The 23,764-nt window shown below is 43.4% G+C and overlaps 1 protein-coding gene and 1 long non-coding RNA gene across 5 annotated transcripts in view; one reads left to right on the top strand and one right to left on the bottom strand.

Annotated features, from left to right (window-relative positions):
* Inpp4b (inositol polyphosphate-4-phosphatase type II B) overlaps positions 1–17,656 on the bottom strand; it is a 696,298-nt gene extending 678,642 nt beyond the window's left edge. Inside the window, exon 1 of one of the 4 annotated variants that reach the window (XM_050161508.1) lies at positions 17,573–17,656. The gene's annotated coding sequence lies outside the window, so the exon portion shown is untranslated. The remainder of the gene's footprint in view (positions 1–17,572) is intronic. The other 3 variants (XM_050161511.1, XM_050161509.1, XM_050161510.1) reach the window with 3 other exon arrangements.
* LOC126513263 (uncharacterized) overlaps positions 1–23,764 on the top strand; it is a 575,392-nt gene that overhangs the window by 333,834 nt on the left and 217,794 nt on the right. The gene's annotated exons all lie outside the window — the stretch shown is intronic.

Genomic DNA, 23,764 nt, shown 5'->3' with positions numbered 1-23,764 from the left:
AATAATTAACCAAGAAAATGTGCCGCAGGCTTCCTCCAGCCCTATTTTATGGTGGTATTTTCTCGGTTGAGGCTTCCTCTTCTCAGATGACTCTAACATGGATCTAGTTGACAGAAACTAAAACTTAGCCAAGATATTTCTTATATACTTGACCCAATCTGAGTGAATCTATTGGAAGCCCTTATGTCCTGAAGCTGACTAAAGAGCAACCTGGACAGAACACACCTGCAGACGAGGAACCGAGGCTGGCTCTCGCCAAAGGGCAAAAGGGAAATTTTTAACTTATAAAGACTAAGGATACCAAGTTCTTCCTAAGGATGGTGTTGACAAAGGAGAGTCAAGACAAAAAGGATGGTGTTGACTGGGATGGACAAGGCAACATTATACCATGAATCAAAGACACAAGAGTTTGATTCATATAGACATTAACTGAAGGTCAGTAGGATAAGAATAGGTTTTGCAGCAAAAGGCATTGAGACAAATGTGGAGAAGTATCACATTAAATACCTACTGATATCACACACACACACACACACACACACACTGAGCACAATTCTATGTAAAATAATTAAGTCTAAAAGCTAAAACATGAAATGTAAAAATATTAGAAAAAATATATCCTAAGGAAAAGAACAATTTCTTAAATATAAAAAAGGCTTAATCATAAAACAAAATGTTGACATCCTTGATTATAACAAACTTACAAGCCCTTATCAAAATACCATACAAAGTAAAAAATTCAAACTACAAACAGGGAGATAGCAGTTGCCCTATATTAAAAGATTATCATAAAAGATGTAAAACACATAGGCAAATCAATAAAGAAATGAAAGTTTTCTCATAAAAATGGTGCTTCTTGGCAGAACAGAAGATGAAAAGGGCTGAGAACTTTGGTGACTACACTTTGGAAAACAGTCGGCAGTACACAGATAGCACAGAGACAGTGCATGTGCTGGCTGTAAGCAAGCAGTTCAACTCATACACACACCGCATACAACAAAGACACAAGAGCGATGTATCAATCTCTGAAATGGTGAAACTTTATCCAAGAGCAAGTGGGTAAATAAACTATGACGATTTTCTCCTGTAGAACCCCGTGTCACAATGAGGGTGAATAATCCACATTCCCATGCAACCACACAGATGAATCTCGGAACAAGGAGTAAACATGGAAGTTACGGAAGCATGCAAGCACAGCGGTTTTATTTCCCAAAACAAACAAAAGAACATAACTGGTTGAAGTTGGAAAGATACAGATACAACTATGAAAACACAAAGCAAGTGTGACCAGCAGATCTGGAAGAGCCTTTCCCTCTAAAGAAGCCCAGAGATGAGCATGCGTTGCGCATCCCTGCATCACCCAGCCACAGCTTCTCCGTCTTCTCTGAGTTGTGCAAGATGCTGCCACTTTTACCCTGCATCCCTTATGCATGTTTTATAAATGGCATTTGACCATTGATTGTTTTACATTAAGTCAGAAAGACAGTGTTGTTTACCCTTAATATCCTTGAGCTGATAATCTTTTAAGTTCATGTCTTCAGTTTATAAAATAAATATTAACAGTCTCTACTGGGTTGGTTAAAATTACGGCAGTGCTTAAAGCAGGTCTTGGCACAGTAGGTTACTCATGACAGTTAACTATGATAATTTTTAACATTAATCCCATGTCTATTGTGAATATAAGCATCGATGTAGTCTAACAGTATAAGGACTCTCTCCCCACCCAATCCCTTACTTTTCTCCACAAATGATAAAATCTAAATCGGTTGACGAAATCTGACGTCACTCAATCACTTCTTAAACCGGACATATCTGATGTTCTCAGCACAAGTTTTCTGTCTAAAACTCTGGTGATTTCCGACTCTATTTAGAGCGCCTCTGAAAGCTCCTCTGTCAGCTTAAGAATATTATCTGCGGTACTGACGAGACGGCTCAGCTCAGCACCAGGAGAACTCGCTGTTCTTGCAGATGACCAGGTTCCATTCCCATCACCCACATGGTGACTCACAAGCATTTTTAACTCCAGCTCAAGGGAATTAGATGCTTACTTCTGACATCCACTGGTAACGGACACACATGTGGCGCACATGCATACATACATACACACACACACACACTCACACACACATACACAAGCAAAACACTCATATAAAGAAATGAAAATAAATAGCTCTTAAAAAGAAAAGGACGGGAGCTGAAGAAATGACCCAGAGCACATAAGAGCACTTGATGTTTTACCAGAGGACTGGGTTTGGTTCCCAGAACCCAGATGGTGGCTCACAACTCTGCAACTCCAGTCCCAGGGGATCAGACATTCTCTTATGACCTCCACAGCATTGCATGCATATGGTGAACAGACATACATGCAGACAATACTACCATACGCATAGAATAAAATAAATATTTTAGAAAGAAAATATCTGAGAAATGTTCATGTTTCTACTTTTTACCATTCCTCCTAAAGCAAAATTCTTCACCACTGAGCTTGGTTATAAAAAAAAACAATCAGGTTAGGATTGTGGTTCAGTAATGCGCAAAGCAATCCCACACCAGTTAGTATTTAAAGGGGCATTTATTTTGGGGTTAAAACTCGCAAAGCACCAACCGTCAGGAAAGGAGCCTAGTCGCCGCAGGAGCGGGAACAGGAACCAAGCGCGGGAACTGGAACCAAGCCCGGGAACTGGAACCAAGCCCGGGAACCAAGGGAGCAGCCTAGGCTTGCCGCTCTTTCCCCCGCCCCCCCCCCCAAGAGAAATAGACCACGCCCCAGTGGGCTGGTATTTTAGCAGCTATTGGCTCCCGCAGCACAATGGGCTTGTACTTCAGCAGCTATTGGCTGAAGGAGCAGCGGAAGGTCCTCCCGCAGCAGTTCAGTGGCAGAGACTGTGAGTGTTAAGACCCAGAGGTGGGGGACTCTTTGATGTCTGGAAGAGCAGAGAAGGAGAACACTGCTTATTATTCTACCGCCTTGCCCCGAGTGACAATGTCATTTGTACATGATCACGAGATTCTTGTAACTGCCAAATGAATGAATTAGCAACGAAAAAACAGATTTAAAGAGTTCTTACTTTGTTAAGGAGAAGCAGAACATCGGCTTCTTTTTTGTTCAAAGACAATGGTGCCGTGGAAATGGCAAAACTCAGTGCAAAAGGGCATCTCTGTGTAAAAAGAGTTCCGGGTTCTGCTATCAGGTTCCTGACATCCTGAGACAGGGAAAGCCTCCAGTAGATCACGCTCAACATACAAATAGAAGAGATTGCAGGCCAGGTGTGACAACTGGATGGAGTCAGGAAACTGCAGACATCACAGGAGGGATGCTAAGCACAAGGCCAAGAGAAGTCGGCCTTCAGGGGAAGTCACCTCGAGGTGCCTCCCACCCACCCAAGGACACACAGGCAGAGTCAGCAGTAGCTTTCATAGTCAACCAGAAAGAAATCTAAGAGATTTCGATCTGCAGGCCTGAATAATTCCTACAGAAATTAAACTAATAATAATGAAGGCAACATCTATCTGTTATCTCATTTTGAGTTCTCTTTCAATGACTTGTTTCAAATACCAATGAGAAATTCTGCGATTTGCTTATTTGAGGATTTTCTTCTGGTGGCTCAGCGTCTTTCTGTTTTAAGCAAAGCCAGTTGCTTTCGGGACCGGCTGCATAACCAAGACTTTCTTTTCACTTTATTTCATTGTCTCTCATAGTCCTCGTATGTCTCCCTTTCTTGACTGCTATTCCTATTCTAATGAAGGTAGCCCCCAAATGACTTCCTATGCGTACATTAGAGATACATTTTCTCAACCCTTCCACGCGTGAAAACGAATTCATTTGGGGCTGAGGTGGTGGCTCCGTGGATACGGGGCTTGCTGTGCAAACATGAAGCCTGGAGCTTGGCTCCCTAGAGTCTGTATAGGAAGCCAGATAGGTATGGTAGCCTGCTAGCTCATTTGTAATCCCCCCACTCAACAAGTCAGAAAATGCAAAACAATATAGAAGAGAAAATGCTGTCCCTCAAAATTCTACAACCCAAGGCTATTCAGCTTTCATACTGTCTTATATTATTTTCGTATTTCCTCTGTGTATATGTGCTGTGTTTTCAGTAACTGGCCTATGACATCTGCAAGTTTGCTCACAGCCTGTTTAAAGTAAATGTTGCAATGAAAGTATTCCTTGTCTCCTCCTCATCAATGTCCTTGGCATGTTTTATTTATTGAATTAATCAGATAGCCCTACAATCAAGAACTGAGCAGACTTACACCATTTTCCTTATCCTAATGGTGACCAATGACGTGATGAAAATTTCTGTGCATAAATCCCTGTTCCTACTATTTTCACAACTCAGATTTTGTGTGCTAAAATACTGAATCTGGGAGCTGTCCAATAAATTCAAACTGAAGAAAAGGCATCCCGAGTGCAGTCATTGAGAAGCATTATAATTCAAGTCAAAGGAGGGCAATTCTTTGGCGTAGGGCAGGACTGGAGGCCTCGGTGTTTGAAGGCTGACAGCCCTGTTCCTCTGCCTTGTAAATCAGCTAGAACAGACGATGCCTTCTAGGTCGAGTGAACATGACCTCAGACACAGTGACCTTTGTTCTCTCAAACGTGGGTCACAATCTGCAGCAGATAAACACAATGCGTGTCCCACTCCTTCTGTGGACAGTGTCTACTTATGTAAGCAGCAGACGTGCAGAGTCTGAGCCCAGTAGGAAGATCCTGGGCATTCATTCTTTCAAGGCTATTCAGAGGATCATCTCTGCAAGCACACTCCCTTTCTCATCCTAACGGCTCCAACATAACAGCAATGTAAGGTAATGTTGTTACAGATCTGATCAAATGGAGACCAAACTGATAGAAATAAATCAAAATCGTGTCTTTCAAGAATACTAGAGAAGCCGGGCGATGGTGGCGCAAGCCTTTAATCCCAGCACTCGGGAGGCAGAGGTAGGCAGATTTCTGTGAGTTTGAGACCAGCCTGGTCTACAGAGCTAGTTCCTGGACAGGCTCCAAAGCCACAGAGAAACTCTGTCTCGAAAAACCAAAAAAAAAAAAAAAAATACTAGAGAATTAGAATTTTCCTGTGATTTACTGATTTTCTTCGGGGGAGAAATTTTGGGAAAAAAAAAAAAAAACAACCTAATTATTTCTACAGGTTTCTCAGTATTTAACTTCTAACTGCAAAGCTCCAAGTAGCCTTCTCATATCAGTTTGCTTCTAACCCTGGAGATACCAAGGGTGCTGGCAGGATGACATTAACAAACTGGGTTTTGTTAAAATACTTGGGTATTAAATGTGGGTGACCTACGTTTCTCATCAGAGGCCATATGGGAAAAATACCGCCCTACTGCTTGTTCCATGTTCAGTCAAGAATCCTGGCTCTTAACGCTGAAAACATTTCACCAGGGTTCAGGGTTCCCTTCAAGTTGCTGAGCTACCAAAACGATACAGAAGTCAAGTGTGTGGCGGCCATGATGTCCACTTACCAAGCCTGCTAAGGCTGGCAGCCCCCAGCTCCAAGCTGTGGGACTCCTTTCTCCTTTCTCCGTTGCTGAAAACACTGATAATCTACAGCCAGTTCTATCCTACGTGAAAGAGTAAAGCTGAACACAGTGATGGGCGGGATGCAAGAGAGGAAACACAGAAGCAAGTGCTTTAATGGATGTGATACCCAAACCCAGAAAGACCAAACCCACAAGTTTTCATTAACATAAGGACCTTAGCTTGTGGATGGCTATCCTGGCTGGTGTTTCTCACCACAAGCTACATGGGGGAAATGTAGGTAATGTGGCTAAAGCCTTAAAAACTAGAAAAATGAGGGACAGGGTGAAGAGAAGCTGAGTAGGGAAGGCAAGCCAAGGACGGACACCTGTGAAGTCAAAGTGCATTTGAGAGGAGCGGGATGGGCGGTAGATAGGAAGGGAAGGAAAATTCGCCAAAACAAATTTTTCTTGAAAATGCCATAATAATATCTAACGTATTGTATGCTAATTAAAATAAAGTGTCTTATACAATCAAACAGGGTTTTGAGACAGGTATCAGCTAATTAGCTGTTCATTATAATTTCAAGAATATATTTATGTAAGAATCAAACAGCAGATGCCCAATAAATACTTTTAATCAGCCGAATTTGAATAAAGATTGTCAGTAAAAATCATTTCGGCTCTTTATTTTATTAGGTAAGAATAAAATTTCCACACAGACTCTACTTTGCATTTCTTCCAGGAAAGGGCGAAACTGCAACTGTTTTTCTACATCTGAATTTTACTACACAGAATCCTACACAGTGGCTTCCCTTCTGTGCTCTAACACAGAAATAGTGCTTTCTCAGAGGATTCCAGCAAAATTGGAAGAAAAAAAAAGTACCAAAAAAAAGGAAACAAAAAGAGTAGATTAATGCCAACTCTTGTTAACACTGTAAAACAGAAACATAAAGGAAAATCTCAGTTCTCCATATGAAATGAGCTAAAAACACTGCCATTAACAATGGAGACACATCTAAAACATGTGAACACCCCGTCATTCAGTCAAAGACATGTTTCTCATGGCGACTCACAGGGTCCTTGTGACTGTGTACCCGTTGTCCCTCACTCCTCCTGCTGTGTGCTCCTTGCCCCCTTGTACCCTTGGTCTGGAATATTTCCTCACAGAGCTCCAGAGCTTCTTAAAGGTTGTGCTTAGATGTCATCCTCACAATAAGATGTCTGGTGATCATCCACACGTCCATACAGACAGGGGGCAGAGTGCAGACTGATTGTTCTGCCCCACCTCTGCTCCCTCTCCTCCCCTCCCCTCTATTCTCCTCCCTGTCTTCCCCCATTCGCCTCTGGCCTCTGTTCCTCTCTCCTCCCTCTCTTCCCCCATTCCCCTCTGCTCCCCTTGCTTCTGCTCACCTGCCCTCTGCTCCCTCCCCTCTGCTCTCCTCCCCTCTGCTCTCCTCCCCTCTGCTCTCCTCCCCTCTGCTCTTCTCCCTTCTTCCCTCATTGGCCTCTGCTCCCTTCACCTCTACTCTCTCCCCTCTGCTCCCCTCCCCTTTGCTCCTCTCCTCTGCCCTCTTCTCCCCTGCCTTCCACCCCCCCCCCTTATCCTCCCCTCCCCTCTTCTCCCATCACCTCTACTTCCCTCGCTCTGCTCTGGGCTTTCCTTTCTCCTGAAGCATTTTGGTATCGTCTTCTAGAACTTACTAAACTATCTATATATAACGATTTTCATCTCCCATCTCACAATATGACACTAGAAGGCTCAGACACTGTTTTCTTCAGCATACTGTTCCCTATGCTGAGGGTAGTCCCTGCCATACAACACCCAGTTGATTTTTTTCCAAATCAATGACTAAAAGATATTTTTATATGTGAAGAGAAAGCACAAAATATTCGCTAAAGGCACTAAAAGTCATTTCACAAATATACATTACTGCCAAATATCCATCTAAATAAATTCTGACTGCTGCGTTAGTCAGGTTTTCATTGCTGCAACCAAATGCCTAAGCAAAATATCTCAAGAAAGAAAAGATTTATTTTGTTCACAGTTCTGAAAGTTGAATTTATCAGGGCTGGGGAGGCATTGTAGGGCAGCTCAGCCCACAGTTGCTATATGCAGAAAGAAGACAGCCATGTTTGCAGGCTAGGAAGAACTACTCACTCTAACAAGTTTTAGCATTTTTCCTCCTCTGATGCCATCTAGACCTCCACCCTAGATGATACTGCTGACATTCAGCAAGGGTCTTTCCTCTTTAGCTAATTCTTTCACAGAAATACCAGGAAGTTTTCTTTACTAAAATAGGCACCTCTCCAATCAAGTCCATCTCCTATTTCCTTGAAACACCAAACAATATTTCCTTAAACTGGGATAATGCTTTCATGATTACCCAAGGGCTCCTGTCTATCTCAATTCAAAATGCACGCAGTTCATTGCCAAGAATCCTTCTAATCTTGATACTTCTCTCCCTGTTCTGAAGTTCAAGCTTAGAGCCCTGAGCTAGGACGGCAAAAAGTAGAGATTCAGATTCCTCCATGCAGAACTAAGAGAGAAGCTGGGACAGCTCTGACCAAAGGGATAGCAAGACTAGCAGAGTGAACATTACATCCTGTAATTGCATGCCCAGTGTTTGAATACGCATTGATACGCTACAGTCTGTGAAGGGATTGCATAGGCAATCAGATGCCCACATCCTTGCTTAGTACAGCCTGCATGCTTCCAAGCTTAGGCTGCCTCTGTTTACTGCCAGCAGCTTCCTCAGCAAGTTGTCTGTGTTCTTGGCATCACTAACTTCATGGAGTCTCTGCTCACCTTCAGCTTCACACACACAGCTTCAAACAACACCCTTTCTAGGGCTACCTGCAAGGATCCTGATTGTGCCACATATATTCCACCCCCAAATAGAGATTTTCCTTTGAAATCTGGGTGGAAACGTTCATCACTCAGTGCCTCTTACATCCCATATGCCTTCAAATTGAGGATCTTGTTTGTATGTCCAGGACTCCTGCTAGTGACAGCAATAGCCAGGCCACTATGGACCATGGTTACCATGGCTTCTGAATGCCTAGGTCACTGAACATAGTGGCTCTGCTTTAAATTGAAAACAATTTCAAAGCTTTTGTGTGTGTGTGTGTGTGTGTGTGTGTGTGTATACTTGATCAAGAGTATCATTAACTTGTACAGCAATGTGGCTCTATTACCACAGAACTTCATATCGAAAAATGGCCAAAAGTGAAATATANATATAACCACAAAGAAACGAATTCACCATCAAAAACTTCATCAGTGAAGCTGTCAGTTCTTATTTTGTTGTGGGATGAAATAGTTCATACTAGTTTGCTGTGTGTCCACCCAGTTTAGAGTGTGCCTTTGTTCCTGTGGCGTCTAGTTTCATTACGTGTAAACCAAAGCTACGCTTTGATCTGCCCATATTTCTTATTCATGGATTCAGGATATAAATATTTCACTGTCATAAAGACAAAAAGTCCACTGAGCTTAGTATTTCCGTTGTGGGATCACCGCTAATGCAGGACAATAACTCCAGTTCCATACGTCTCGGCTCACTCCTGCTGCCTCTCTGTGGAGCACAAGGCCTCTCTGGGATCCCGAATCGTTCTCTCAAATTCCAATCGACTAATCCATAGCCTAGTCACATTGAAAGCAGCCACTGATCTCCACTGGAATACCAAGACGGTGAGGAACTTTTCCTAAACCCAGCCCTAGTTGGTATCCTGTGTATTTTATATCTGGCCTCTTTAGCTATAGAAAAACACCTTACATATAAATTGTCACTCAACAATTTACATTAATAATAACAATAATTCATTAGCTTAACAGTATTTTCCCTTGGCTTGATTAGTGCTACATGTCCAGAGAAGCAGGCTCTTTGCTGGCAACTTAAAATGAAATAGGGGTGCGCCTATGGGACTTCTTCCTGTTTCTTGCTTGGCTACTGCCTTTGTGCTAAAGCTAATAAACATTGCTTTCTCCTCCGAAGTTCCTCAACTTCCCCCTTGGGTTGACTTTCTGGTGAGCATGACCAGATCGTTAAGCACCTCTCCTCGGCTGTCCAAAAGTTGGTCTTAGATTGGTAGTGTTCTCTGATTCGGGGACCTGGGCTGCAGATGTAGTTAAGCCCTTTCATGACCCCAAGTCTCCCAGAGCTTTTGTTGAAATTGAGGTTGATGGGAGCTGTTTTCTCCATCAGAAAGAAGAGTCAAGTTGCTTAACCAATGGGCAGAAGTCACTTTCTGCTTTCCTTTACAGACGGCCTGAGTCAAGGATAAGGACAGACAGATTGTCTCCATCTGTTACAGGGCCCATTTCTGCTTCTTTTGCAGGCCGAGCCTCAGATGAAAGCAAGGGTATTTGACAATGAGGCACACGACTTTCAGTTGCTTTACTGTACTTTATAGACCGAAGTTGCTTCTCTCCTTGTTCTTTGTGATGTAAACCTGCCTTTAACTGGGACCAGTGCTTTTTACTCTGACCTTAACAAAAACAGATGAAAGCCAAGAAAGCAGTCATTGCTCCCTGCCAGAACAGAGGCTTTAGTCAAACACAAGCCTAAGGAGAAAATATCAGGACTGTCTGGATGTGCATGGTCCCACAAGTGTTCAGAAAAAAAAACACCTTTTAGGGACACGCACTCAACCAGAAAATGCACAAAAATGCTGGTTACCTGGCACCTCAGCTGCCCATTCACTCTAAGATATTTGGGTTCACAAACCACAGAAAACAGCAAAACTGACTCAAAGGTGATTCTTGAGAAAAAGCTTGTAAAAAACACACTTGACCATGACACAGGTCTGCGTCAGTCACATTCAAATTAAACACAATCCAAGCCCAAGTTTTCCTTGAAACCTCCACCTGACTTTGTACAGAACACTGTAGTAAGGAGGTTGCTTGTTGGTTCCCTGCTGCCCAGCTAGCTTAGACCCGAAATAATCACACAGAAACTGTATTAATTAAATCACTGCTTGGCCCATTAGTTCTAACTTCTTATTGGCTAACTCTCACATATTAATTTAACCCATTTTTATTAATCTGTGTATCACCATGTGGCTGTGGCTTACCAGCTAAAGTTTAGGTGTCTGGTCTCTGGTGGGGTTACATGGCTTCCCTGCCTTCCTCCTATGCTATAGGCCAAGCCAGTTTCTTTATTCATTAACCAATAAAAGCAACGCATAGACAAAAGGATCTCCAACACCAGAACACTGGCAGTACCTCATTTTTCTGGTATCTAGAAAATAGTAACATCTCATTGCAATCTTAACCTCCTAGTGGCCAAAACAAAAAAAAACTTTTGAGATGCATTTTTTATTTTACTTTTCAAGATATCATTTCTCTGTAGCATTAGTTGTCTAGAAACTTGCTCTGTAAACCAGGTTGACCTTGAACTCACAAAGATCCACCTCTCTGCCTCCTGAGTACTGGGATTAAAGGCATGTACCACTACACCCAGCCAATATTTTTAATATTTTTCTTTACTTACATGAGTATCAGTGTTTTGCCTCTATGTATGTATGTGCACCACATGCATGCCTGATGCCTGCAGGGGCCAGTAAAGGGCGATCAATCCCCTGGAACTAGAACTACAGGTGGTTGCAAATCACTTTGAGAGTAAGGTGAACTGAATTCCAGTCCTCTACAAGAGCGGTAAGTGCTTGTAGCCATCTCTCCAGCCCCTGAAATTCTAAAACTGTAACAATCTGTATGTTCAATTGGAAAACTGTTTTAAAACAAAAGACTGGAAATTGTTTCCAATGATACTTCAAAGTTTCTAAGGATAGCTCAGAAAAAAAGAACTGTTCCCTACAAATAGATCATTAAAAACCAACAGAGACTTTCTGGGGAAGAATGCTTCTCCGGATACTTTCTTGTGGTCCTAACCCTTTGTTTTTGCCTTCAGGGTCCTCCCAAGACTTTTTTGCTGCTAAAGAAAAAAATCTCATTTCTCAGATTTAGTCAGTTACCTGTAGGAAAGCCAACGTGATGTGACATTGCTCTAGAGAAGAGGAGAGAAAATATAATGATGACCCCACCCAGCACACAGATTCTCTCATTCCATCTCCTTGCTGTCCCCATTTTCTCTCCAAACTGGCTTCTACCAATCAAGAAGCTAACAGTGGTATAGGCTAGCATCTAAGACTTATAACAGAGATTCCCCACTTTATCATAACCACCTACCTCATCTCCCCACCAAAGCACCTAATAAATCTTTGATTTACAATGTTCTTTTTCTGTGACTGATGTAGAATTCCAATATATATGCTGTGAATGTGTTTTGTTACCACTGTTTAATAATGAAGCTGCTTTGGGCCTCTGACAGGGCATAATAGAACAAGCAAACATAAAGGGAGAAAAGTAGGCAGAGTTGAGCAGATGCCATGTAGCAGCTGAAGGTCAGTCGTTAAGAGCACTGATTGCTCTTGCAGAAGACCCAAACTCAGTTCTTAGCACCCACAGTGCAGCTCACAGTCAGCTCCAACTCCAGTTCCATAGCATCTGGTGCTCTCTTCCGGCTTCTGTGAATACCAGGCACGCACATAGCACACATACCTACTAGTCAACAGAGCACCCATACGCATAAAATAAATACATCCTAACGTGTACAAATACATGAATGGATTATTTGATATCATTAAAAGACAATGAATTCTTGAGTCTAGTTCTACATCCAAGGATTATATTGTAAAAACTGTATATTTTGGCAGAGACAGAAGTGACTCAGGGGGGGCTCAATAAGGTTGGTTGAGTCTATGGAGGAGGTACTTTATTTTGATTTTTGGACACAGTCTGAGGCTTACCGCAGGTTGCTCTGGACTTTGCTGTGTCACCCAGACCAACCCCGAACCTCTGTCAATCTATAGGCCACCCTAACAAACCAGGCTTTTTCCCCTGTGAGAACACATGGCCTCACAGTTAGCTCCAGGTGACTTAGACATCCTTGAGTAGCCAGGCTGCTTTATATTAGGATGTAGAAGTGATATTAATAAAAGAAGCCAACTCTCCTCTTTGGGATGTTGTTTAAAATCTTTGTATTTCTGTAAGTTCTAAATGTGTATAGCTCTATGCAGCCAGTACACAGTATCTAAAAGTAAAAATAAAAAGGAAAACTGTATAGATAAGAAAAGTGAGACATGTTTTATAAAGTTATAAGTATGAAATTCATTTTCAGTAAATATATTAAAAGAGAAAGTAATGTTTGAAAGAGAAACATCTGTTGACAATATGTAAAAAAACAACAAAACTATTGACCCAAACTGAAGACTTTTTTTTTTTGCTGGTCATTATCCTTCATTCTATTTTTGCTTTGATTATATAATTTATGTTTTGTATATTCTAATACTTCAACACTGTACAAAAATTAAAATTGTGGTAGTATCACAATTAGGGGATACAGGGATTTCCAGCACTCACATGACTGAGACCCCCGTGAGGCCATTTGTCGCTGCATGGGGTGCAACCCTAGCCGGTTCTTTACTAAGTTGGGCATGACCAATTAAAAATGAACCCGCCTAACAATGTCAGACTTCAGTTCTTAACTCTTGGGGACCATTAGTCAAGACACAATGTTTGCCCATGCAATGCTTTTAGTCAAGGCAGGAAAAAAGAGAGAGAGAGAGAGAGAGAGAGAGAGAGAGAGAGAGAGAGAGAGAGAGAGAGAGAGAAAGTATTTCAAATGTCACAAGAATGAGGTTACAAAATTCTTCAGAATAGACTGTAGTCATCTGAGTCACTTCGACCTAACATGGGGTTCTGGGGACTCCCTGACATTATAAATATAAAGAATCACAGCTCCAGTAATGGAGTAATATTAACAATACTCTGTAAGTACAGAACAGATTGACTCTGCGCTCGACAAATCACTCTTTCCTTTCGATCAGTCATGACGTTCCACACACGCTATCTTACAAGAGTCACTAAAGCTGTTCTTGTGGCAGAAGGATCTGGGAATGCAGATCATGTTGCTAAAGGTGTTTCCTCTGCCCCCACTCATGTGCACACCTAGGATGCCTAGGAGGAAGCATGCTGTGGCTGCCACTGCCTCGGACCGGCATGACACAGGCAGGCGAGGGTGTTGGTGGCAAGCAGGCCACACTGTCACAAATGATGTGAGCAGAGAACCAGTGCCTGCCCAGAAGGAAAGCGCTGGTGTCCCGGTACACATCTGTCCCTGACCCAAGAGCAGCATGCCATCCACCTCCAGCTACGCAGGCAGACTTGATCAGGAAATCACTGGGAATTTTGATGTGAGCCAGAGAAGGACGCCATAGTTACTGACACCTCCCCAAATCATCCCAGCAACACTATCTAAAAATCTACCACCGAGTGAGAATTCATGGGAAGGATCTGACAAGCTGTTTGCATAATTTGTAGCAGTAGTCACATGTCACCTAGATAATAAAATCAATTGGAAGGCTATTGCTTTAAATCTTAATAGTTGGTTTATGAATTCACCCGGCTGTCTAATATTAATATTTTGGATGTTATTTTTCCAGCTAACTTCAATCAGCCTCTATCCTGTGAGAGCTGGGGCCTTTATCTGTGTTTGCTCACCAATAGAGCCCTGAAGAAAAATTCAGTACCAGCATATAGTCGTCACAAGGTGTTACCTACCGAAGGATTAAATAACTGGATAAATGGATACTCAGTTGGAAATAGTTTTCCCATCCCAATTCCTAGGTCAATAATTCAATTCCACAAAAAAAAAAAAGGTTTAAAAAATAGCTACTAAGCACAATGCACTATAGGAAATCTATGCAAGTATGAAGGGAAAAAAAACATTTCTCCAATCCCTGTTCTCAAAATTAAGAAAACCTAATGTCACACACTTCCATTCTGAACTTTACATTCCAACAACAGCAGACCCTCCGGGAAGTGACCACCATGCATAGTCTCCTATATGTGGGGTATTTCAGTCAGTGAACAGACAGTTTGGGGTGTTAGGGACAGTCTTCAGCCTCGCTGTGCTAAAACCCATGGTTCAGTCCAGGTTGTAGCTCTCAAATGCAGAGAGAGACAGCGCCGTCTCTGTCTCAGGATGCCACCACGGTGGTGTTGTGATTGATTTTCTTGGTTTTTGTTTGTTTGTTTGTTTGTTTGTTTTCCTTGTTTGAAAGTTAGAAGCAACGATGAGGCACTTATCAACATGGGTGTTTCATCAATTCTAGTAAGCTCTGCTCAGTTTCATCTTTGCAAACGCCCTGGTCATGTCTTTCCCTGAAATGCAGCAGAGGGCATGAACACATGTTTGTTTTCAGAAGCAAATGCGCCACACAGAGAGAAACCTAAAAATAGCCCTATCATTTTATTGGTACTTTTCCCATGATTATTGTTTTTAACAAACTAGTGTAAAAAGGTACAGTTTGGAACAACTATTCTAAAATCCACAGAATTGGGGCTAAAAAAAAAATCCCTCCAAATTCACATATATAGGTTTAGCAGGCTATACCTATGGAAGCGTGTAAATTCCATCTGAGTTTTAGAAAACACTTCTAGAACATCATTCCAGCCAGAAATGGGGGTTTCCTCTTCACGTGCCAAACATAAAAACAAAAAGATTTTGCTCTGCTCAGTTACGAATGTGTGTGTGTAACACATGGTGATCCGGGCGTTCACGCTGAATCCTCTGTCTCCACTTCTCCCTCCGTGCTTGTGAGCTCAGTACTAAAAATGCTGATAGTGAAGTTGAAACCTAACCTTGTTATAGAGATCACTTGTCTCTCATGCCTTCCCGGTGCTCTGTGACTTTTCCTGGGCCCAACAGAGAGACCGGGAATATGTTATTCCTGTCGCCAGCCAATGAGAAATAAAAATAACGCTACATTAGAATTACTTTTTGTGAACAAGAGTCATTTCAGGATAGAAACTATCTCATCCTGGGCGTTCTTATCCCAACCCACTCTGTCAGCCGTCATCACTGAGTGGAGAAAAGGGAGGGAGAATGCCCATGGGTCTTTCAGGAAAAGCAGAGCTCTCCATATCACACAGAACTGAAGCAGCGCTGGGTGAGCTCAGAGCTCAGTTCACCTGAAGAAGTCAACTGGGTAAGGCAGTAAACCAGGTAAACCAGCACAGCTAATACCAGTCTCGGCCTTTTATCCCCATTTTTACTAAACAACATGATGTGTTGTAATAGGAGCGGCGGGGCTGCGTCCCCAGCATCCCAGCCACCTGGCTAGCTTATGACCCGAAATAACAACACACAAATTGTATTCTTTTAAACACTGCATGGCCCATTAACTTTAGCCCTTACTGGCTAATTCTGATATCCTGATCAACCCATCTCTAATAAACTGTGTAGCATCAGTCTTACCGGGAAAGATTTTAGCCTACATCCATCCCGGGTCGGAGCTTCATCGCATGCGTCTGCTCAGGAGAGAGGAGCATGGCGTCTCTGAGCTCACTTCCTCTGCCTCCCAGCATTCTGTTCTGTTTACTCCGCCCACCTATGTTTTAACCTATCAGGGCCAAGCAGTTTCTTTATTGCTTAACCAATGAAATCAATAGATTGATATGACACTCCCACATCAGTGATGGTGTTACTCAGTTGAGCTGTGCTCTATGCCTCCCCACTGGCAGTAAAAAGATAAAGAAATAAAACAATATCATATACAAGAAGTTGGCAAAAGCTTTCTAGTGAGATGGATTAAAGATCCAAGCTAATAAAAAATTTCATGTTAAAAGATCATTGTGAATACTGAATACTAAGTCAGTGGCGTGGGATATATCAGTGTTACACAGAAGAACAAAGTAACCAGAGAACATCGCTTAGCTCTCACTTCCTTTTATTTTCACACATTTTACGGGTTTGGGTGGTACTTATATTCTGAACTGGAGCCCCGGGATCCAGTAAAACATAGTGACAAGTGTTTTAAAATCATGACGCCCTTAAAACACTGAGCTCTGCATCATCAGATGGCCCCACTGTAGTGTTGCCTCCGAGATAGAAAAGTTCACAAACGCCGCACCTCTGTGTTTCCCTATGTGCGGACAGGTTGCAAAGAGCTCCGCCTTGCTTCCTGGGGCAGTATCCATAAAAGGCAGCAGGTAAGAGAATACCATACAGTCTGCTCTAGCAGGGCATGTGACCATGTGAGCAAGATGGGGGCGGGGAGCGCTAGAGTTTGGACCTTAACTGCTCTGCAAAGAGTCTATGCGCTTGCCTCCCAGACTGTCTCTAATGGGATGTGGAGCAGCTTCAGTAAGGACATTGGGACAGGCCCTGAAAGGGGACTTTGGTACATCACCCTCATTCTCCCCTCTGTTGCCTGGGCATGAGGTTGTTGATTTTGTTGAACCGCCTGCCCCTGCTGGGTTGTGCTGTCTTGCCACAGGTCCAAAGGCAGTATTTTTGTATTTATGAGTTTATTGCCTTGGTGCTTGCTCTAGTGACAGAAACTGAATAACGCAAAAGAAGAATGTGAAAAAGAAAGAAGACAGAACAGAAAAGATTGCATATTCCTCCTCTTCAAAGAAGAGACCGCCTGTTTGGTGGGATACTTTCATCTGTTAAAAAAAATGTCAGAAGGGAGTGGAGAAAACGGGGCAGGGAGGATGTCCTGGATAGTTCTGTGTTAACTGGACACAAACTAGAGTTATCTGAAAAGAGGGAACCTCATGTGAGAAAATACCTTCATGAGAGCCAACTGTAAGGCATTTTTTCAATTAGCAATCAATGGGGCAGAACCCCGTCCATGGTGTGTGGGGCTATCCCTGGGCAGGTGGCCCTGGTCTCTATAAGAAGGGAAACCAGGAAGCAGCTCCCCTCCATGGCCTCTGCACCAGCTCCTGCCTCCAGGTTCCTGCCCTGTCTGAGTTCCTGTCCTGACTCCCCTCAATGACGGACAGTGTTGTGTAAGCCAGACAACCACTTTCCTTCCCAACTTGCTTTTGAGCACAGTGTTTCATCACAGCAATAGCAACCCTAACTAAGACAGGGGATTTTACCGTCCACAGCTCCATGAAACAATTGTCGAATATATTAACATAAATCATAAAAACCTAAATCCATTTTTTTGAGACAGCAAGAATTAACTGAAAGCTAAGATAAAAATGAAAATAAGAACATAAATTGACATCACTGCTTGGCTGTCTTACCTCCTACCTCTTTAGCCAAATAATTCATGCTTCTCTCAAAAACTGTTTCATATAGTTATTCCATGAAGACCGGAAGAGCCGTAGCCATGATTTCAGTTGTCTCTGGCTGACCTAAAAACCGTACACAGGGATTCAGAAGCTGCCGGAAATGGTTCTCAGTGACCAAAGCACGGTCGAGTTGAGCGAAAATTTTAAAGTAAAAAATCATAAAGTAATATTGGTTTATACACCCCAGAGTCCATGCTAATATAAAAAAAAATGATTGAGCCGGGTGGTGGTGGCGCACGCCTTTAATCCCAGCACTCGGGAGGCAGAGGCAGGCAGATCTCTGTGAGTTTGAGGCCAGTCTGGTCTAGAAGAGCTAGTTCCAGGACAGGAACCAAAAAGCTACGGAGAAACCCTGTCTCGGAAAAAAAAATGATTAAGGGAATACGAATGAGACACGTCTCGGCGCAGAGGATTTTAAAACTATGTAGGTGTTGCATGTGGGGAGTAGGCCCCTTACACTCCTTAACTGCGAGCTGCGCATTCTTCCCAAAGATCCGCTGTGGAAAGGGGAAGGTGGCGATCCAGTACTGCAGCGTGACAGGTGACCAACAGTACCCAGCAGGCAACCAAGGTTAAGTTTAAGGGCAAAATCATGTGCATAACATACACTCTGGGGAGTGATGAGAACAGCATTTTAATCGCGAGGGCCTCCTCCAGACAGCCATGCAAACCCAGCAGAATCAGACCAAAGCCTCACCCTACAGCCGGGCATCCTGCAGTGCACTTCATAGACAGCCAAGGTCGGCCATGGTCACGGAGGTCTGTGGCACCATCCAGAGACGCGGCACCTTAAACGTAAGGTAAAAGATACCGTTTTCTCCCGGAGACGATTACGAAGTTTATCTCCCCTTTTGTAAATCACTTGCTGTGTGCTCGCTGGGATCTCAGAAAGTGAAATGAAACCAGATGAAAACTAAAGAAGCCCCAGAAACGTGTGAGCTGTAGTTAACAGTACAGTTAGGGATGGGTGCTGGCTCGTTAATCGTAACGAGTGTACCACTGTGAGATTTTATTATCAGGGAAAATCAGGTATGGATTGCGTGGGAATTGTATTGCTCCGGTTTGTCTATAAATCCCAACTTGTTCTAAAACAAAAGTAGGTTTTAACAAAAGCAGTGCAAATATTGCTTCATGGGGTTGCCACATTCTAGTCTAATAAACAGTGACCAGTCAGGACACTCCCTAGTTAAACACAAACAGTGGAGAGATCCCTCACTCTGACATCCCTGTCAATCAAACTGTGTCTTTGGGAGCTTGTTGTTGATCTTGAAGTTCCCTACACGAGACTTAGCCAATGCTGGATGAATTCCAAGCACATCTTTATCGGCAATAGCTGCACTCACTGCGTGCTCCATTCAGTGCGAGTCAGGAGCCTTGTCAGGAACTGCATTTCCAAAATTATGATGTCCCACTTCACAAGTTCAATTAAAAATTACTGCAGGAAGATACCATTTCCTCCCAGAGATGATTATGAAGTTTATCTTCCCCTTTCTAAATCACTTGCTGTGTACTCAAACAAGATGGCTTTTCCTTTTATAGTGGCTCCTGACTACCCACTGTGTAAGGAAAATAAACGGCAGCTTTATTATGAAGTCACATTGCTAAATCTGTGTTACCACCACCGTTGCTCTGGCAACAAACTGATGTCAGGAAAGTAATCAGCTGGCTGCAGGACAGAGAAGAAAGCCATGCCTTCTCCTAGGCTACCTACCCACCCTTCCAGGAAATGCCTGTCTACACAGCAGTGAATCTTCTGGATCAGAGCGCTCACTGAGGGGAGATGGTACCACTACCCACCCTTAGCACTGCAGCACTCAGGCAAAGAAGAAGTATTTCTCAGAATAAATTAGGTAGTTGCCACTCAAAGTGGCTGTTTTGCATTTCATAAGAAGCTATTTCATTGATAAAAGCCTGGCGACACTCTGTTTTGAATATTTTCATACTAGTCATTCCTGCATGCTAAATAACCTGTCACGGGAGATGCTGTCCATGGGACAAGGGACAAGGAACTACCCAATCATTCCTTCCAGATAGCAGGATTGACAGCCCACCTTGAGAAAGAAATAGGAAGACTCTACGGTGTCTAGCGTTTTTTAGAAAAATCAAAGCTAAACAAATACAGCTACACACACACACACACCTATCGGGTAATTAATTTCAGTTTATAAGAGTGCTGTGCACCTTGCATTTCACTCACTTGTTTAGCAAGGCAGAGGTTCAGGTGTGTGTGTGTTCAGAAATGATAAAGCGCAATTATTCCCTCAAACAAATCTTGAAATTTCTGGTAGTTTTTTTTTCCTTCACGGGCTATTTGAGTGCCCAAAGTACACTATGACAGGGACGGGCGGTGCTCTTTGAATAAGCCCAATGCCGACAGTAGACGTCACGATGCATCAAACAGCGCCCTCTCAACGATCATGTTGGGCCAGAGCCCAGGATGTGACCTTATTTAAAAATAAAGTTCGGGAAAGAGTATATTACAATAAGATGGGCCATAACCCTTTTATTGTCACCCTTGTGATAAGGAAAGACAGACACGGGGAATATCATGTGACAGTAGGTCAGAAATCTACTAACTCTTAAATCCACGGATAGAAAGGACCATGAATGACCAGAAGCATCCAGAGAGCCAAGAAAGGGACAATAAAGCCCCTCCACCAAAGCCACTGAGAGGGCAAGGCCCTGAAAACACCTTGGTTTCGGCTTTCTGCGGATGTGGGTTCAGTTCCCATCTGGACCAGGCATGGCAGCTCTAGCCCCAGGGCCTCTTACACCTCTTCTGCCCGCTGCAAGCACTCGGCATGCAGCTGGTGCATATACACGCATGCTGGCAGATACTTACACACATGAAATAAAACTAATTTTTAAAAAAAAGAATGGATTTAGATGAAATAAAACTTTTTAAAATACTGCCTCCCAGCTCCTATATATATCAAAATAGATACCACAGTAGAATAATTCTAAGGCACATACTGTGAAGAAGGGGCCAAGGGAGAAAATGGGACATGGTTCTGTTCTCTGCTATTCAGAAGCCTATACCACACATCACAATCCATTTATTTAACAGGATGGTTGACGATTCTGACGACAGGATAAGAGTTTTTCAGTGAGGTTTCCAGGCATGGCTAAAAAGCAATAAAACTAAAGATGTGTGAAATGAAATTATCAGTCACAGACCTGAGGAGTTTCCAAAGCGGGAGCAAGCAGCATCCTTCAGGCCTTTATAATCCACCAACACGTCCTGGGGTCCGCAGTCTTATAAAGCTCAACCGCACAGGGACAGCACTTTTACCTGTGGATATGCATCTGCCCCAGCCTCTGCCCAGGCCTTCATTGAACTAACCCGTCTCTTCTCCAAGGGGCGCTTGGAGGAACTGGAACTGGTAAGGATGATTCTTCCATCAGACAAGCCCCAAGAAAGAGGTGGATGCTAACTGATTAAATGCTTGGCTCACCCATCTACAGCAGTGCTTTATATTATTAAGGAGTCTGGACTAAGAAAATAAAAGTGTCTCTCCCCCAACTTTATGACTAGTACAACATAAAAGGAAACCAAACTAACAACAAAAGATACCAGGAAATTGGGACTTCTTAGATAAACACGTGGGTGAATCTGGGGTTTGCTTTCATTAGAATTGGGAAAATAATCAACAATCTGTCCAGAAATGGAGATCAAAATGGACAAGGGTGGGGCAGGGAGGGGAAAAGTATGGGGCAGGGGGAGGGGGAGGAGAGGAGGCTTAAACAACAAGAAATAAGAAAGAAATAAAAGGTTAGGACACAAGACGGCGAGGACCCAGCCCATGAGGAAACATGCGAGGGCAGTGCGTACTTGGCGCAGCTTCTTGCTCAGCGACTCCACAAGTGAATCCCACCCCACCTACTATCACCCCTCCTCTCCGGCGGAGACTTCAGAGAGTCATTTCTTCACTGACAATCTCCTGCTTTCCCACAGCAAGGCAAAAGCAGCTTTGGTACTGTTACTACATTTTTCCAGACACCTTTTTATTTCAGAAACTTTGTTTTCTGCAATGTGTGTGTCTACTGCCAAACACATGAATATTTAAATAGAATTATGAGTTCTGCAACCATCAAAATTTGAATAAAGGTAATCGTCTGTTTCAGAATCTTTATTATATAGCTTCCACTGACGGAACAGAAAAAACTTAGAGTACGGAGTACATGCTCAACATGCTCAAGGCCCTGGGTTCAAGTCCCAGCAAAATACGGAGTTTCCGTTTCGTTATGCAGTTTTCATACATGCAAGTACTTCACCCATCATTACTGTCTTGTCCTCCCTTCTTTTCGCCACCAACCTGCTCTCCTCCTCTCCCCATGTAGGCTTGCTTCTACATTTATGTTATGTTTTTAAATCTGAATGCCACATACACTGGAAAACACACTCTATTTGTCTTTCTGGACAAATTATTATTATTTTGCTTAATAGAGGGATCTCCAGTTCCACCCATTTTCTTGCAAGTGACATCATTTGCTCCTACTTTGTAAATGAATAAAACTCACTACTACATAATATTATACACAATAGGCATGACACGTTCCTTATCTATTAATCTGATCACAAACATCATGGCTACTCTGGATGGTACACAGCAAACACGGATGCACAGGAGGTCCCTCTGTGCTGACCCAGGATGTGCTAACCTGGATGCCTAGGCTGTACTCCCCAGGCCTGGGATAGCAGATCACAGCATCATACGCAGCTCTATTTTTACTTGTTTTTGTTTTCTGAGGAACTTCCATATTGATTTCTGTGGCTGCCTAATTTGCATTCCCACCAGCAGTGTGTACGGGCTCCTATACATGTGCGAGCGCTGGGCAGGCTGCTCGGACCACTGCCCTGCCCCAGAGCTCTGGTTCTAGCACACTGCTCAGTGCCCTGGAGCAGAGTAGCCCCCCCCCACTGTCTACATGAACTAACAACCCTTAGCACCCCTTAATTCATCACCATGTTGTTCTTATCCACAGTGAACCTTCCTGCCAATCAGTTCCTTCTTGAGGGATTGGCCCAACCATATGCAAAAGCCCAGAAGACAAGAACTTTACCATTTTTGCCTATTACCAAATGCTCAGGACTTAAAGCAGCATTCCCTTCCATAGACTCGGGAGCCTTTGCAGGGAAATGAGGGATGCTCCAGTCAGCATTGTGCACTGGGGTTTCTCTGCAGTGTTTACCGTATGAGGAAAGGCAATCAGACATCTAGACAGTTCCATTCCCAATCTCCCTAGAAATGCTTTGGGTGGGTGAAAGAATCAAGGATCGAGAGGTAAAGTACAGAGTGACGAAGCGACAGACAGCCTCAGCAGTTTGAGTAGCGGTGACCACTTCTAAAGAGCAATAGACCGAAAGGACTGCACCTGGAGATGACCTTTCTGTCCTGGCCTTGAGGAATGACCTGCAGAAATTGTCTTGACTTGTCAGAGTCATTTCATTCTGACCAGCCTGTTAAAGTTGCCCCCCCCTCCCAATGAGAAAACAACCCGGAGCTTGGCTCCCATTGAAGTCACCAATCAACAGGGGAGAAGCAGCCCACAAAACAGGAGGGCGTACAAGGCAACTAGAAGGTCCAAAGGGACAATGAGAGGACAATAAAACCGGAATTCTAAATCATGGCTTTTTACCTTCACCTAAATCTATAGATACCCAACGGTAGCAGGGATCGCAACAGCAGGGGTTTAGGCTGACCTTCTACACGCATTCCTTCACTCTCTGACAAGGTACATCTGAAGACCAAAGTAAGTCGGCAAAGCTAAACTTCAGATAGGTATATGGGAGCAGCTATTTTGCAACCCCTTTTAAACCCCAGTGCAGCAAAGTCCTGTCTTTGGGAAAGTCAGCACACAGATGAGCGTGTACATGTATGTACATACACACAAGCTCAGCCACTGTCTGACTGGGACTCTCGGCTGACCACCAGTGATGCTCGGTGAATGGGTCCACGATCCTTCCTCCTAGCCCAAAGTGCATCCAGAGCTAAGCAAGCCTCAGTTAGACTTCACATCTCGCAAAAGGAAAGTTTGGGTGAACCACATTCTTGCTAATCCTCCCCTCTCTTGAGCCACCTCACCCATTCCTCAGCCCACACCACCCCCCCCCCCCCCCCCCCCCCCCCCCCCCCCCCCCCC

Source organism: Alexandromys fortis, unplaced genomic scaffold, assembly GCF_014885135.2.
Source record: "Alexandromys fortis isolate MF-2015 unplaced genomic scaffold, M_Fortis_MF-2015_v1.1 scaffold_127, whole genome shotgun sequence".
Lineage (NCBI taxonomy): Eukaryota > Metazoa > Chordata > Mammalia > Rodentia > Cricetidae > Alexandromys > Alexandromys fortis.
The sequence above is the reverse complement of the archived record's forward strand: the minus strand, read 5'-3'. Positions and strand labels throughout refer to the sequence as shown.